Genomic DNA, 13,385 nt, shown 5'->3' with positions numbered 1-13,385 from the left:
CTGTCCCTAGGGCTGCCTGCATGAAAGCCAGCACAAACTGCTCATCCTGGCGTGGGGTGCTGAGAGAAACCTCTTCACAGCAGCGATGGATGCTGCCCTCCCTCAGTGACCTCCCCTCAGAGGAGGCACTTTTAACCCACAAATTACCCAACTTGCTCTCCTCAGAAGGAAGAGAACCACAACATGCACATACCCACCTGCTCAGGCTCCTCAAGGAATGCCTCTTTGCATCTGAAAAAGCAATCTGACGCCCTTTTTTTTATTATTTATTTCAAGCAAGTAAGGACATGTCAGTCTTATTGCACAAACCATCAAGGCACTAACTTCAAAAGCAATGAACCTTACACTTCACACTTATTACAGGGAATACAATTATAGGACCTTGTTTTTTTTAGCATGGAGAACTGGAGTGATCTGAACCCAGACTGAACTTAATCTCCTAAACAGGACCGTACCCAAATCTCTACTCCAAGTGCTTCCAAACTTCAGCGCAGGTTGTGTCTGGGTTATGTCTCTTGGTCCCGAGCGTGCCAAGTGCTGCAGCTCCGGGCAGGTCCTTGACACGCTCCCAGCAAAGCGGTGTCTTGGCTACCTGCCCCTGGGGACAGAGACAGAGCAAAGCACCAGACACTGCAGCACGGTGACCTTGGGCGATAAAACTGCCCGAGGAAGACGGATAGTCGGGGCTGCAGGGAACAGCTCCAGAGGAACCGGTGCCAGAGCAAGGAGTGCCAAGGACAGCGCGCTCAGCAGACGGAGGGTGGCGGAGAGACGGAGGCTGGGGCTGTGAGTGCGGGATGATGGAGTTGAGACCAACCTGAGAGGGAACGCGCCCTGCCGTGCTGGGAAGGATCCATAGGCTATCCAAGAGTGTCCTCTGGTGGCAGCAGCCACAGCGGCAGGGCTCCCGCCCGGGGTATGCACCTTCCCTTATCTCCTAATTACGTGGGTGACTAATGGACGTGAATAAACAACTGTTACTAAGTCGTTTTGATCTTGCCCGCAGCTATAAGGTCAGGGTATGGGTTTGGTCAAGATGAGGAGTGAGAACTGCAAATCAAATCGTCCGGACATCCCCGAGGTTGCCTGGGGGCTTGTCCAGGCTGGCACCGGCAGCCTGAGCTTCACAAGCCCATCCCTCAGCAGGGAGGCTGCCACAGTGTCCTCTATCAGCAGCAATCCCAGGCTGACTTCAAATCCTACCTGGTTGCACTGGAAAAAAAAAAAAAAAAAAAAAACATTTGAATGCTTTTCCAGCTTTCCCTTTCCGTTACAGTTTTAAAGAAAATGCCGGTTCAAAGGCTCGAGCTCAGAAAATGTAAATCACTAGAAAGATACCAAGTGGAGATTTGGAATGATCCCAGGCTTGGAGAGTGCCTTTCCCTCTCGCTGGCACAGCCAGACAGCACCAGCACGGAGCTGTGAGTGTGAGTGGCCATGGGAAGAAGCACCAAGGCTGGACATGGAGGCAGGAACTTCCCACTTTCACATGGTTCCTCACCAGAATGGGAGTCAGGAAATCACCACCAGTACAGATGAGCATTCCCTGCATGGCAGACTCCCAAAGAAGATGCCACAAAACTCACAGAACACGGAGGTCATAAACACACTGCCCAAAAAGGAGGGATGTTAGGAGCAGAGGCACGGAGATCTGGTGAGAGGGAGGGCATTTCTTCCCATGATAGCAAATCTGTGCTGAAATTTTTTCATGGCACTTTTCCCTTTCTGGCACTTCAGCTCCTCCCACCATAATCTGATTTCTGGTGGTCCACAGGCCAGGAATGCCAAGTGTAGGTCCTGGCTTGAGAAAACCTATGGGCTGCTAGAGAAAAATGCAAACTCCAGAAATGGGCACAGAGTATCTCTCCTGCTCACCAAATCCACATGCCAAGGGTGTGGCCAGTCTGAGCAGGACAGAGAAACCCCAGTGCTCTGGGGCTGTGACTGCCCCATGCCCCCCAGCAACATGGGGGCAAGTGCCAGATGAGCCCTGTTAGCCAGCAGAGGTTTTCACACCTAATTCTGTGGATTAGGTGTCACAGGACAAGAGTGGGTCAGGTAAGCAGTTCCATGTTAACCCAATGTCTCTCTGCACCTACTTGACCCCCAAGATTGCCAGAAAGCAAAATTGGAAACCTCAGGCTCATCTGTAAGAATTAGGCACAAATAATATATTTTTTGGAGAAGAAATTGCCAAAGGCAAGCAAACTGAGACATCATTTGAACACCCCTTCCTCTGAACATGTGTGCAGTCAGGATTCTTTACATCTGGGCCTGGGAATGCTCTTCAAGAACAGGCACTCTCTGCTGTGTGGTGCTGTGGATCAGAAGTGATTTCTTTTTTATTTTAAAGGCATAAGAAAGAGTACCAGCCTAGCAGAGCGCTGAGCAGGTGTCCTGTACCCCAGAACAGAGTTCCTAAACAGAGACGTGTCAAGGTCTTTGCAAAAGCAAACTGAGAGCGAGCCTGCTCCCCCTGTACGAGCACACAGTGCGTAACTCTGCCCTGCTCTTCCCCTCTGCTTCCAAGGGAGAGTTCCCTGAGCCCTCCCTCAGCCTGCCCAGGCCTCCTCCAGCAGCTCATGGATTCAGGCAGTCTCTGGGAGATGTGTACAAACTCCCCAGCAACACCAAAAACCCAGCTCTCCCATTGCCTGGGTAGGTATTTAGATTTAGACTTTGCCTAGAGTCTGACACACTGTGAGCATATTCCCTGGGGGCTTCCCAGCTGCAGGGATGGTGGGGAGACAGAGCTACAGGCACACAGGGGGATTTGCAGCCCACGTAGGGGTGCACAGTGAGGGACATGACCCCTTGAGCAAGGCAGGTAAGAGAGATGAGATATTTGGGATAACAGGGGGTTTTTTTGGTTGGGTGTTTGTTTTCTTTTTTTTGGAACTAGCTCTGTGACTCCACGGGAATATAGAGATATCCATCAATCTGTGCAGCCTCAGGATGGTGGCTGTTCTGAGACACTCTGACCCAAGCACTGCCTGTTTCCAGCTCCTGCTCCTCCAAGGGTACGTGCCGTGAGTACACACGCTTCCAACTCACAGTGAGTTTTCTTGCTGACAGTAATTATTTTGGTAAAAGACAAAATGTAAGAACACAATCACACTGGAAAACAGCTAAATTTTCCTCCCCCCCACACCTCCTTCTTGCTGTAAAACAAAATTTCTGTAATCTAAAAAAGAGGTAGAGAATGTTAATGAGGTTCTCCAGGCCATGAGAAAGGCTGAGTACAATGTCAGACACTGCCAGGACAACATAACCCACACAAGGGCAGGAAGAAGAACAACATGTAGCAGAAATGGGAAAATGTGGGACCATTGCACCCCACTTGTTAGAATACCTGTATGGACCAGTGCAGAGCTCAGCCTGAATCACAGCACCAGGGACAGGATCTTTACCAAAAGGGGTGAAGTCAGAGATGCCTCTTTCAAACAAGTCTCTGTTCCCAGATTGCTCCCACATCTCCATTACATCTGGAAGTATAAATTCTCTGAAAAGTTTATGTCATAATTATGATTTTCCAACATTTACGTAAAATGCTCATTTACAAGCAAAACCAGATGAAAGTCTTCCATTGCATGCTTAAGAATCAGTCTAGCAGATTTCTGTGGTTTTTTACATCACTTTCTTGCACACAACGATAAAATCATTCCTAAGCTATTTTTCTCACAGTTGATTTCACACAGTGCTGAAGCTTCACATAAATCTTGTCATGAACTCCTGGAGGGAATGTTGGAATCACCTACAAAGTCTGCACCTCTGACTGAGTTTATAAATCACAGCACGTTCCAGTAATCTTCCCTTGGCCACCAGGATGCTCAGGAAAGGCAGGTTCCTCAGCCCAGATCCAGAGCCCATCCACGGCCAAGGGAGGGCAGTGTGTCCTGCAGATCCAGCCAGCAGAGCTCTCAAGAAGAGAGTGTCTCATTTCCTCACTACAACCACAGCACATGAACCTTCTTACAGCAATTAGGCTCCTGCTATCCATTTGGGGTGCATCCATGTCTGTGTGATCCTATCTGAGCCTTTTGGATATTGAAGTGCTGGCCTCAAAGGTAGGTAATTTTCCCCAACCTCATAAAATCACAACATCACAGAATATTCTGAGTTGGAAGGGACCCACAAGGATCATCAAATTCAAGTTCCTAGGTTTACTAAAGTTTTACCTCAGGCTGATGTTAATGGGGAAATTTCCTAACAGGTATGAAAGCAACTTTTTTCTGGAAATAACATTAATCAGCATCCTTAAGCTGAGTGCAAGATATTTCCAAACAAGCTTATGAAGGCAAGAAAAGACAACACTACAAACAAAAACCTGGGAGCTAGGAAGAAGAATCTTGTTCCCACTGAGGACAGGCTGAGAAGCTTCTCTGTTATTAGTCATCAACAAGTCTTTCTGTGGAAAGGTAAAACACAATCAGATGCACCAATAATCCTGCTATATTAATCATGCTCTTCAGGAAAATGCCTGCTTTAAAAGGTGAGGTCATTTGCAGCTTGCAGGAGAGGAAGAATGGAAGCAAATGGCTGTATCTACTTCCAGAAGAATTTTTGAGAAGTACAGACACTAACTCCTGTGTGCCTGTGACTGGACTGCTCCAGGAAAAGGACCGTTCCCTCCTGCACAGCAGGCTGAATCTGCTCCAGAAAGGGAAAGTAGAAGCAAGTGAAGGCTGAGGTTGGATGCAGCCCAGGAGAGAGCTGAGTGCATTTGCTGTGTAGAAGGAGCAGAGAACAGGAGAGGGGGCTGTGCAGCAGGAAAAGTGCTTCTCTCTACCCTGAAGATGGGAGATCACGCTGGAACAGACAGAGCTAGTGGGGAAACAGCATGCTGCTTCTCCATTTCCACATCTGCCCCCAGAAACGCACCCCATCCTACAGGCAACGCTGAGGCTCACAAGTGGTGGATCATTTCCAGCTCTGCCACTAACCTCCTTTGCAGTACTGGACAGATTCTCCCCTCCTGGTGGGGATTACTCTTAAATCAGAGCGCACTCCAGAGATATAGAATCTCTCTGCACATTTATAAATATCTCACCCACACATTTCACAGGAGGGCAAACGTCAATAAGCATTTTTAATGACAGCCCCAACAATTACAATGGCAGCAGCGAAAACACTGCCACCTTTCTCCAGCACGTCCTTCCTTCGCACATCCATCACACCAACAGGGACAATTAAAACCTGGGAGAAGCCCCAGGACACTGATAATTAGTGACTGTAGGCCAGACCTGAAACATAGTCAAGGATCAGTGGTTACAAGTCTGTGAAACAGGCTGGGCAAGTCACGAACTGAGCACACAAATGACACCTCAGGTCCTCGCCTCATCCTCTCCACAAGCCCAGACCACATCTCACACATTTTCTGCACCACGCTGCGGCCCTTCTCCTGCCCACGCAGCAGGCAGAGCTTTTAACTTGCCAAACAGTTTGGCACAGATCACAGTGTGGGGGAGAGGAGAGGTTTCAAGGCAGAAACAAAACAAGCCCAACCTGGCCAGTGGAAGGAAAGCAATTCCTCACTGTTAAATCACATCAGGACCAGCACACCGTGGTGAGGACTCCCAGCGTTTGGGACGTGCCGCAGATCAGGGCTGTGCCACTTGGCTGGACCCCATGAGCAGACAAACACAGAGCCACAGCCTTCCCTGTGCATGACCTAGTGCAGCAAACCCTTCTGTCTATCTGTCTGTCTGTCCTCCACCCCACAGCACAGCCAAGGCCCACCCCTGAGTGCAGGGGCAAAACGAGTTGGATCGCTGATCTGCACCACATCAGCAGGAACTGGCTGCTCTGAAGGCTCTCAGAGGAATGTGCTTGTTATGCTGGAGTTTCTGCCCCAAATCCTACAAGCCAGCAGGGTTTTGCTAGGTCATCTGATAAGTACCATCTCCAGCAGAACCAGCTCAGATGCTGCTACTGGTTTCTACCAGCATTACTATGAATTTAGCTGATTTTAAGCAAATACTTTTTAAATTATTGTGTGTCTCTGCCTTTGCCCATTCGTCACTCTAAAAAAAAAAGCAACTGTAAAACACAGAAAGCTCTTTCAGTCCTTCAGCACACAGAGCACCTTTCTTTCCACTGGGGTCTCTAGCTTTGACAGAATCAGCCTCGAATTAAGCAAGATCCAGCCTGGCCAGCAGAAGGGGACTTCTGCTGGAAGACAGGACTCAGGACTGCTCAGTAACATTAGGATTTACAGACTGGTCAGAGCCCACAGTACCAGGTGCTTTAAGGATGAAGCAAACAGCCTCTGCTCCATAGGTTTTTAAAAGCAGCAGCTAAATGCAGCAGGGAGAGGCAAGGGAATAATTATCATTATACCGCCATGTAGTGTCTGATGGAAATTGCCATCCTGAAGCAAACTGATTTCCACCATGATTATTTGAGGGCTGAGTGGAATAAGAGTTTTATTTCATGCTTTCAAGGAAAAGCCTGGATTTACTTGTGAGAGCAGGGCACAGGCAGCAGAAATTGCAGCATTTGGGGAGGGCTGATGGCCCTGCACAACGTAATGAAGCATTAAAAAACAAGGAAAGCTGTTGCTGCAGCTCGGGAACAGATCAAAAGCTGGGAGCACCCCAGAAGCGAAAAGAGTAGCTGATAACAGGGTACAGTAACAGAACTGATGCATGGGTGCGACTCAGCCCCAAGCACCTTGCTGGTGCTGATAGCGAGCCTGGGAATGAGTCACCGACAGATCAAATGCCTGGTAAATGGGACAACACGGCTGGCTGTGCGTGCCAGCAGGCAGATGAGGCAGGAGAAATCCAAGGCTTTAGGCTCTCACAGCCTCGAAGAACCTCTCCGTGCTTCTGAAAAATTAAGCCTTGTGTTGGAACCAAAAATATTCACACGTTTCCACCCCTCCTGCAGTCCCACCTGCAGATCCTGAAGCACTGCACCCAGGCATCTCGCTGGCACGGGACAGCTGCTGCCTCCCACCCAGAGCTGAGTCCCAGTTCCAGCTGCCCTTCGGCCAGCACTTCATAATCTGCATGAAATGTCAGAATCTGCCTGAATGAGAAATGGAGAAATCCTGTGAAAACGCAGCTGAAGCAATGGTAATGTTAAAAACATTAAAAAAGGGAACGAGGTTCTTCCATCAGAGCCCCTCTGCCTAAATACCTCCAGATTTTTAGTCAGGATAATGGTTTTCACTTCTCTCACCTCCAAAGCCCTGATGGTGCCAAGCAGCTGCAGTGTTCTAGTACGAAACCCTGGCAGCAGGAGCACAGCTGTGGGTTTCCAAATCACTGAGGGCAAACAAGGCAGTGTTTTGATCAAGAGGCAGAGGTGCCCTTTAGAAGGTTAGGGACCAGTCTTTGATATGAACCATTGTTTGGTGCTGATTTAAGCCCAGCACCATACAGGCCCATGCTGCCATGGAATGGAGTAAAACAAAAAATAAAAGGCACCAGATCTGTAAAAAGGTTTCCATTTGGTGATTCTCTCCCTCAGACGCCTTCCAACCTATTCTGTTTTCACTAATTAGAGCTTAAAAAAAAAGTCCTGCAGCTTCACAGACTTGTTTCTCAAGCTTCAGCGCAGAATTTAGACAATGAGAAACTGAAGAAGCAGGTCTTGCTTTAAAGGTCAGCACCTAATTCAGACAAAATCTGCAGAGGGCAAGAAGCCAGCAAGGAGCTCCCTGTTGCTCTATCACATTGCACCACGTTTCAGAGTACACCAGGGAAATGCCAACTGCTTCTGTTCCTGGATATCAGATACACGCACACACCACGGAGAGCAGCCTTCACCCTCAGAGCACTGCCTGTCACTACAGGCTCTGTCACCACACCCTTAGCCACACTGAGGGAGTCTTTAAGTCGAGTATATCCCATCAGAGTTGGATTTGCTGTGCTGTTTTCTACCTGCCTAAACTGTCCTCACGCTGTTCCCCACCACAGTCAACTCGTGTTTGCAGTGATTTCATACTCCTATTCACAGCTCTACTGATTATAAGATTGCAAATTCTCTAAGTGTTGGGCTGGTATCACAACAGCCAGGACATTCATGGTGTCACATGTCTCCCTACAGCAGTGTGTTCACATCAGTGGCTCCGTGACACAGCATTGAGGGGTCCCTGCAAGGGGACCAGTAAGCAAGGCTGGGACAACCCAAGGACAAAATAAAAGCATCCAAAAGCTTGGCTTTTGTGTGGTGCCTCACAAACTTCTTCAGTACAACAAGAAGTCTCCATTTCAGACTGTTTCACTTCTAAAATGTCACTGCCTGAGCCCATCCCTGCACAAACAGGGCTCTACAGTCAACTATTACGTCAAGTTTCCTCAGCTAACTTGGCTGCAGGAGAGAGTGAGCATTCAAGTGCCTGCCCCTGTGTGGGTCCCTCGGGGTGCTGCTGCAGCTTGACACTGAATATCCTGTTTGTATCGTTTCTCCCCTTCACCAGCAGCTCAGCCAGAGCCTCTCCAGCATCAGAAATACTTCTGTCCTTGCAGCCCATCTGTAACCAAACTCACATGTCAACACATCATTTATCTAAAATGATGGTAACAAACTGTAACCAATACAGGGAGAGAAATGATCTTTTAAAGAAGTGATTTTACCTACAACCACACACATTAAAAATGGATTAGTCATAACTGCAGGTTTTTTTCAGGGCTCTGTTCCAAATCTGACTCTCTTGAATGGTTTCACTCTGTACTTCTGCATCTGAGTGCTTTCAGCTTAAGTTCAGCCTTAGCTTTCATTTCCCACAGCCTGTGATGCTTGTTTCAGGAAGAAGGAACAACCTCTTTGCAGTTGTTTCATTTTCCAGCCCAGAGCTGTGGAGATGTGTTGCAAGACTCACGAGATGGTCTGAGTCGAAAACAAACCCACACAGTGAAGCAGAGAGGGCAGATCTGCTCAGCCCCTGGAGTCAGCTGTTCTCTCCTTTCAGTCCTGTTTCCCTTAACATACTGTTCCACTCTTTCCACGCTCACCTCATGCTGCTTCCATTCAAGGGAAACAGTATGAAACTTCATTTTTGTATTCAGGAGGCCAGCGGGTACCCAGCTTCTGCTGCAGAAAAGCGGTCACGGTTCAGCTCCTGTTCCCTTTGGACGCTGCAATAACAACGGGGACAGACTTGCTGGAGGAGGCACAGCAACACCATGAGATCTGTTCACCTTCTTTCCCTTTCAGCCCCATGATGGTTTGTAGCTGTTGCAAAAATTAATACACGTTGAGGAGCTAATGGTATCCCTCCATCCCCCAAAAGGCTTGTTAGATATCCATCTTAAAGCACAGTGTTAGAGTAATATTGTAATTATGATTACTAGTGTGCACGAGTCCCAGCTTGAAAGCACGGGAAGCTGCCTCTTTGCAAATCACTACTGACAGCAGGCAAAGCCTTGGCTGCTGCCCCAGCTCAAATCTCCTTTCTCAATGGACAAAAGCTGTGAAGGCAGCAAAAATTCCTACCATAGACGAAGTCTAGAAGTGTACTGCAGGAATCTGTCAGCTGGTGCTTGTGAACAGACTCACACACTCCCTGTGTTTGCTAAAATCCTTGTTTTGCGTGAGGCTGCACAGCTACCTGAGGAGTCAAAAGCATCTGTGCATCTACTTTGTTATTCCTCCATCACAACTGTACCTTGGAGGGGGGTTACAGAGTTCTTCTCTACACAAACACTTTGAACCCCTCTGCTAAAGGCAACCAAACACAATTCATCAGTATCTGCATATAAGAAATGTGATTTTCAATAACTCAGGGGGATTTGCACTATCTACTTCCCGCGGCACTTCCTTAAAATCTACCTACTACGTTAAGCTATAAATAAACTAGAAACAGGAAACTGGAAGAGACTGGGTGGGACAAGGAATACAAGGAAGGAAGGAAGGAAGGAAGGAAAGATAAAATCATTCCAGAAAACCTAAATTAATTCTTTGCAATACTATGCAAATGCTTGGTTCTGCAATATCCCAGATACTGGCTTTTTCAGATAGTAACGAGATCATACAACTCCTTCTGCGCTTATGTACTGTAGAGTGGTAGAATCCTGTCGTTAAATTTGTCCTGATTTGCTGTATTTAGTCATTATTTATGAACAGCAAGTTTCAGCTCATGCTAAGCTTCCCTCAGCAATATATTCCTATGGTATTTCTAATAAAATACGAGAAAGTCTTTTATGCTGAGTAAAACATACACATGAAATTGAAGATTTGGTGGCAACATAAGGAACCTTAAATTCCCTTCTAGCAAAATCTCTGAGTATTTATGTAACAATCATGGCTAGGACAGTACAACAAAGAGGGAAACAAAATCAGGGTGGCATTGGTGTTTTCCAAGTACATGAGGTTTTCGCTGGAATTTCCCAGCAGCTGTAAACAACAAGGGAAACCTCCAAGTTCAATAAGGCAGAGAGTCACTTAGTTTGGCTGTGAGTGTATGTTCCACCAGAACAATAGAGTTGTTTCTCTTTGAAGAGAAACACTGCATTCACTGTTTAAATAGCAAAAGAGCTGTAAACACAGGGCTGGCTTTAAAACAAGCTTATGAAGAAAAGCATGAAAGCATTCTCATTAAAAAAAATGATTCAAACACACCTACTGTAACATTTCTGCAGAAGTCATTGCAATTCTCCATCACGCTCTATTTTTAGTCTATCTGGCCACACCATGGTCAACCCAAAAGGCCAGGTTCGATGTCACAGCATGACCACTTACCAAAACAGTGGTTCCTGTTCAAAAATGTCGCTTTTCTGTAACACAGGGGTTTCAGACATGCTTCAGGATACACAATATGACACAGTCAGTAGAAAGCAACTACCTTCCACATGGTAAGGCAATCAAATACCTTGTAACTGTGTGTCATATCTAACTGGCAACTACACAGGCACAAACCCCAAGTTATCCAAAGGCAGATCTAGAGGATGTTTGTTCCCCGCTTCAGTTATTTCCTTCCCTTTTCTCCTTGCAGCTCCTGGTGCCCCACAGAGAACGAATCACTCACTGCTTTCGTTGTTCTCAGGCAAGTTTGCTCTGCTTCTCCCTGCAGCTTTTCTGGATGTGGCAATGCATGAAAAACATTTGCAAACTGGGATTTCCAGGCTGAATAACGTCTAGAAAAGGATGCACCCATTCCTTCACTAAGCTGGGATGTGTGATTTTGTCCTTCAAGCAGTCTCAAGAGAGGTGCTGACAGTGAAGTCTGTAAAAAATGCTTTTGTTTTTGTTATTTGATGGGGTAAAAAAAGAGGACCAGCACCCCTCACTGTCAGTTATATTTGGCTGCTGAGTCCAAGTGTTATTCTGACATATTGCTAAATTCAAATTCCCTCCAAACTTCTTTCAGGACAGCTGGACTACAGAGCATAAGTAACTTAATGGCAGAGCATCCTCTTCCTTCCTTAGTCACTTGGGATTACAATCAGTTCCTCCATCACTTGTGGTAGTTTTCATTAATTAGCACAAATTTAGAGGAGCACCTCCTTGAAATAAATCTAACAGAAATAATGACATCTAATAAATTTCTTACTTTTTCCTAATAACTTTTCTTGCATTAGTAGGAGAAAAATAATGCCAACTGACTTCATCAGGCTGTGAGGATTGACCCATCATTTATAATATCCTTTAAAATGAGGATGTGTCATTTAAATGTTAGTCACATGAGTAAGCAGTGAGTCAATATTCTGCATATTAACTGAATGCATTTGCAGTGCTGGAGGTTTTCTGAAGCCTGCCAAGATTGAGCCATAACAATTTCTTTTATAGCTGGAGATCAGCCTGAAAGAAAGACCTTCCTAAGATCCAGAAGGTGAAGATCAGAGTCATATGCGCATTATCTCCATTCCACTAAATGTCAGCTTAGAGGAAAAAAAAAAAATCAGGGAGGATTGAGCAGGATGAAGGAGCTGTGATTACCTTTCAGGAAAGTAAATAAGGAAAATGAGATCACTGGTACCATAGTGCAATCTAAAACTTAATCCAAAACCTTCCAGTCCAAAAGACTGATCCATCAGTTTGTCTTTTTCAGAGACCAACACCGAGCTCTGAAAGTTCCTGTTAGAGACCTAAATATTGTTTGTGTCCCCTACAATTGAAACTTTATTTTATGCTGAATGTGATTTGTATCTGAGACATCAGACAGGGGATTCTGGATTCCTAACCCCAGTGCCTTCAGTGGTGTCAACCACTGCTAACACATAATAGTTTGCCTGAAAACATGAGCCTCCAAAACAAAACGTTTATATACGGATACAGCACGGATCTTGACAAATCTTTAATCTGTTTCCTCCTTCCTCTTCTCTGGACACAGAAGATACATTGTTACAATGAGGTAATTAAATTTACCCTGGGAGAGTGCCAGGAGATACAGATCTACTGACTTCTGTGCAGTACAAGACTTCACCAAGTGTATTTAAGCAATAGATACAACTTTCCCTCTGCTTTGGGCACTAGAATTTTTTTTTCCCCATTGTACTCTGCTTCATTCTGTATACACAGAATGGTTTGGGTTGGAAAGTACCTTAGAGTTCATCTAGATCCACCCCCTGCCATGGGCAGAGACATCTTCCACTATCCCAGGCTGCTCCAAGCCCCGTCCAACCTGGCCTTGGACACTTCCAGGGATCCAGAGCAGCCACAGCTGCTGTGTAACCTGTCCCAGGGCCTCACCACCCTGGCAGGGCAGAATTTCCTCCTAATATTATATTCTTAAAGAAGGTAACTCCAGTAACTCCGCGGTGTGCTCCCGGGAGCCAGAGCATCCTCCCAGCACTTCCACTCCACTCCCAGCCGCCCCTCCAGGGGCAGGAGCTGTCGGCAGAGGCCGGGAGTTCGCTTGGCCATAAAACCGACCCCATTCCCTCAGCCAAGGGCACAGCTGCCCCCGCCAGCCCCGCCGCTCGCTCCTGCCCTCAAACACCCACGGGCTGCGCTTTGCCGCCCGCTGGGCCCGTCGTGCTCCGCTGTGCCCCGCGGCAGCCGCACACTGAGCAGAGCCGTAATTAACGGCGGCACTAATTGCACCGGCAGGAGGCCGGCCCTGGCAGCCTATCCCGGGCTGCCCATCCCCGACATCCCATCCCGCGCAGCCCACCTCCGGCAGTCCGTGAGACACCGCCCGGTCCCGGCGCCGCTCCCGGTACCAATTCCGATAGCGGTCCCGGTCCCCATACCCAGTCCCAGTCCACATCGTCGTCCCAGTCCCCATCCCCGGTCCCGATCCCCATCCCCATTTCCGTTCCCATCCCTGGCCCCGTCCCCGTTCCCGTCCCGGTCCGGTCCGTTCCCCGCTGCCCTGACAACGCCGCCCGCCCTCACGTGCCCCCTCGGCCACGCCCCCTTCCCACGCCGGTCCATTCATCCCCCACCGCCTCCCCCCGTCACGTGACGCGGGCCCGGCGGGCGCTCCCGGCCGG

General features: G+C 47.7%; 1 long non-coding RNA gene across 1 annotated transcript; it reads right to left on the bottom strand.

Moving 5' to 3' along the window:
• Nucleotides 1-278: 278 nt before the first annotated feature.
• LOC121665901 lies at nucleotides 279-12,579 on the bottom strand. The gene is made up of 3 exons (XR_006016511.1): nucleotides 8,964-12,579; nucleotides 3,353-3,485; nucleotides 279-1,212 (listed from the first exon to the last, which is right to left on the bottom strand). It is a non-coding gene; the product is annotated as an uncharacterized LOC121665901 (long non-coding RNA).
• Between the last annotated feature and the right edge of the window lie 806 nt (nucleotides 12,580-13,385).

This window comes from Corvus kubaryi, unplaced genomic scaffold (assembly GCF_017639235.1).
Source record: "Corvus kubaryi isolate FWS band 111438036 unplaced genomic scaffold, C.kubaryi_AGA036_p1.0 37334, whole genome shotgun sequence".
NCBI lineage: Eukaryota > Metazoa > Chordata > Aves > Passeriformes > Corvidae > Corvus > Corvus kubaryi.
This window is presented reverse-complemented; position numbering and strand designations above follow the sequence as displayed.